The sequence below is a fragment of the Montipora capricornis genome, chromosome 9, assembly GCF_036669925.1.
Source record: "Montipora capricornis isolate CH-2021 chromosome 9, ASM3666992v2, whole genome shotgun sequence".
Taxonomy (NCBI): domain Eukaryota; kingdom Metazoa; phylum Cnidaria; class Anthozoa; order Scleractinia; family Acroporidae; genus Montipora; species Montipora capricornis.
The window spans coordinates 36,465,671-36,470,240 of NC_090891.1; positions in this window are offsets into that span (position 1 = coordinate 36,465,671).

Below are 4,570 nucleotides of genomic sequence, written 5' to 3' on the forward strand. Positions count from 1 at the left end.
ATCCGCTCCAACACTTAAATAACGTTTAGTGCTTTAAACAAACTTCTGAAAACACAAGCTAGTCAGATTTCCCCCTGATTTTACGAGAACTCATTGCGATTACGTGTTTATAACATAAAGGCGAAATTTTCTTGTCACTGTCGAGGCACAAAGAAAACCAGTTGGGCAAACGGATTAAAAAAGCACTTGTTCGCTCGCCTTTTAGAGCAAAACAAAACAAATCATATTTTTCTTTATGTCCAAAAGAGTACAGATAATTGTTATTTAATTCCAGTTCATTCCTGAACAAAGGAAGAACCGATTAAACCACATTTTAAAAATACGCATCCACTTAAAAATAACTAACGGTGTAGTACCCAAGGAAAGAATTTGTGGAGTAAATTCTTCCACTAAGTATGAGCTATTACTGGTATTCTGTTTTGTCGTTGTCGTTCTCTTTCGCTCTCCTTTCGTTTCTGTTCTAGACATAGGTCTTCCAGGCAAAAGGTAACCCTTATCAGAGCTTCTAAAGATATGCCAAAAATTGCAATACAGAGAAAAAAAGCAGCTCTAAGCAAATTAAAAATAAACAATCAGATTTAAGTTTATATACCTCCGATGCTTGACTTGAGTAACTGCGTAGCCACCAGTGTGGTCCACATCTTCCAAACCGTTTTCCACCTGAACACGAATAGCGCTGACTGTGTAAAAACTATAGTTGATGTAGTATGGCCGTGTAGCCCGCGTCGAGCCACAGAAAGCACGCGAAAAATGAAGCCTCGTTTAGGTTTAGGTGAGTTAACCTGGGTTGAGCCTGCAATCCAATCGAAAGCCAGTACCTGGTCAGTGGTCAACTAAAAAACCTGCTGACCTCGGTGAGCTCTAAGCTTGAACCCGGGATATGGTCACGTGATACTGGTCAGCGGATATCTTGTTTTGACAGGTGTCAATTGATCAAAACATGGATGTCCAATATCAAAGATGTATGCTAGCATGCTACTGGTCACATTGGAATACATGGAGGGGTGGACGTACGTGCTTACGTACGGACGGTCGATGACGTCATGGCTTAAAAATCAAGACTTCTCGCATCTATGGGTTACCATATTTTCTTATCAATGGTGCTCCGCGCGCATTTTAGGAAGTATTTCTGCCGTACTCTGCATGACAATAGCGTGAAGTCACCAAATTTGAGGTTTTGATAACAACGTGAGCATAAAAATGTGAGCATTTCATTCTCTATTTTTGCCCTGCAACCGCTCGTACCAATTAATTTTGGGATACTTCCCTAAATTGTGCAACGCGAACGAGATGGAATAGTGGTGAAGCACTCACTTACGATATTGCAAGGTGACGTTTTCGTCGACGTCGCCGTCTTAGAGCTTAAAGTTCGTATTATGACATGGAAGACGGGAAATGAACCCAGGGGCCCGCTTCTCGAAGTCCCGAAATTTTACGGGGCATTTTCGGGTGTCACAATTCCCTTTGTATCTCAAGAACGGAGAGGATTTATGTCGTCAAACTTCATAGCCAGGTTTCTTATTGTTACCTTAAAAACATGTTAAAAGATCGGCTTTCCAAAACAAGCGGTTGGCAGTTTCAGAAACGGGCCCCTGGGAACACTGATGGTGGGTGAGAGATCTCACCACGGAGTCAAGCCTGTGCCCCCAAATTCGATTGTACGCATTATATCTGTGGGTAATGAAACGGTGACGAGTGAAATTAGGGAATAATTTCACGCGCGTTTTGCTCAAAATCAGCTTTGATTTTGGACAGAACACAAGTGAAATTATTCCCTAATTTCACGAGTATATCATTTCATCAACTATTAATATCATGGGTGACAAATTACGTTTTTTCAAACCTGAACGCCATTTTGGTACTATAGTAAAAGTTGCCATGGCAACGTTGTAATTTCACATTAACGCTGAAATTTCGGGCTAAAATTAAGGCTTAATTTGTCACCCATGTTTTAGACAGCAAATGCTATTGGAAATGAATCACAACTTAAAACTCCAAAGATAATACGTATATAAGTATTTAGGCAAGCCAAAAAGCGTTCTCGGCACGAGAGCTTCGGATCGACCCAAGGCTCTAGGAAACTCTATGTAGGAGAACATGCCCCAAAAATTGGGTATTTGAACCTTACTGCGCCTGCCCAGTCCTCGTGCTTAGAGACGCTTTTGATTGTTTTTGGCGAAAACCAATGAGAAGACACTGTTTCAGGGTTCCCCAGAGCTCCCCTGACCCTTAGGGTGCGTTCGATTGACCGCATTCCGGAATAGGAATACATGAAATAGAATTTAAAATCCTTCGTTTTTAAGGAGATTCACATTAAAATTGTCAAACATCGGCTAAAATGCTATTTTAAACATATCTTTATCATCCAGCGTTGCTTCCAAAACGCGAAACATACCGTTTTAAATCATCACTCCACGTATACTTATTCCGGAATAGGATCAATCGAACGCACCCTTAGTCACGAGAAGAGCCCTGGGGTCGAGCTCCTCAATTACCATTTTTCGCTTTCGGACATTAAATGTTTTATAAATAGTCTTCTTACCATACAACCAGTCCGGCTTGCTCACTACAGCGTGGGGGAAAATACTCTTTTTGCCGTTTTTCATCACATAACTCAGCTTGTTTTCTCGTGCTCGTCCTTGCTCTTTCCTCTGCTGCTCGTCACTATAATCTCGTCTCTTTATTCTTGCACTTTCTCCTCCCCAGTCTCTCCCTCTAGTTTCTCTTTGTCTCTCTGGCCTCGTCTCGTCGTGTAAGCATCACTTATATATTCCTCACCTGCTTTCTCTTTTTTTTTCCTCTCTCTTTTTATGCCTTGGATTTCCTCGTTGTACGAAAAATTAAAAGAACTACTTAGCTAGTACATCAAATAAGAAAGCTAATTCTCTGCTGTTCAATGTAGCTAAAACGTTTTTTGATTAAAAAACAAATGAGTATTTGAATATTTTGGTTCGCTGCGAATGTAATTCTTTTTTCAGCGGGCCTGTGATCCAGACATTTTCCTAAACATTTAATTTAACTGTATACTACCGTTAACGTACAGCACTTTTAAGATGTTGAACTGCCAAGGCAACGCGCGCGCATCACAACTGAAATGGCCATTATTTTAAACGTCTAACGGAAAATGCCATAGATCTTATAATCTTCTACTACGCGCGCCTACGCGCGTCTTTCGGTTCTGGGCATAAAACCCATCATCCTCAGTCGCGTTGTAGATAGGCGCGCGCAGTAGACGAGCGCAGTAGATGATTATTAACAATTATTCCTCGAGCCCGAATGGGCTCTGAGTCAATAGCCCATGAGGCCGAAGGCCGAATGGGCTATTGACTCAGAGGCCATGAGGGCGAGAGGAATAATTGTTTTAGTAAAATCCAACTAGTTGGTCAAAAAAATATCGAGACAAAGCATCTCTCGCTAGTTAAAGCTAGACTTTAATTGTTGCTTTGGTTTTCAAAGCCGGCGCTTTTCGCTACTAATGGGCTATAACAAATAGCCTACTAGTAGCTCAACCAATCAGAACGCAGCATTGATAATAGACCACTAGTTGGATTTTACTAATAACACATATGTTCTCATTATTTCGTGCGCGCGTGATTTGTTACCTCACTTTTACATTATTGAGGGTGTAACGGTCATTCACCCTGATGAAGGTAGCTGTTTGCCACCGAAATATAGGTGTTCTTCTTTAAAACTTGTCTTTTCTCTTGTGTTCAAGTATAAGTTTACCGAGAGAGTGTTTTTAAACAATTTGTTGGATGCTTGTAAAAAAATAACAAAAAAAAAAATTATATAAATATATATATATATCTGAGCGAATTCGCTAAAAGGTAGCTGCTGGAGTTTTCGCTTGAGCACGGGCGTAGCCCCTGTTCAAGCCATTGTGGCCTCTCAAAATTGAGGGGGCTTGCCGTCAAGGCCTGCTTTGCCAAACAGCCCAGGGACAGTTCTAACTCTGAGTTGTGTGTCAAAAGCACAGGGCTGGGGGGTTGCTGCTTTGAGACTTTAACTGCAGTTAGAGTTTGTGGTCTTGTTAAGTGAGACTTTACAGTGTAGCATGCCTTCATTGGCAATTTTCCCTGCACCAGTGTAGGCCTGAATGATAGTTTGCTTTTGATCACCAATTAGAGTGAACCCACACTGTGGTGTGGGTGGGTGATTGGCAGTTGTCTGACCAAAGCACAGGGGTGGAGAGGGTAGCTTTTGTTTAACTTTGTGACGGCAGCAGAATTGGCTTGTTTTCACAATTTCTGCAGCCACCTTTTGACAAATCCAGTTAGAAATTTATTATTATCTGCGCGTTTCTCTCCAGAATGGCATTCTGTGAGCCAGGCTGAGTAAATCGAGTGTCATCAGCCGATTTTTGACTGAATTTCAGGCGTTTGGCCCTTGATATCTGAGCGAATTCGCTAAAAGATAGCTGCTGGAGTTTTCGCTTGAGCACGGGCGTAGCCAACAATTAATGTATCACCCCGAGGAGGATCGCAAATGGATTCACAGTCCAAGTTGAGGAGAAATTGAGAGAAAGTTACAGGAAACTCAACACTGGACAACGTCTGTTGCCAGCATGGTT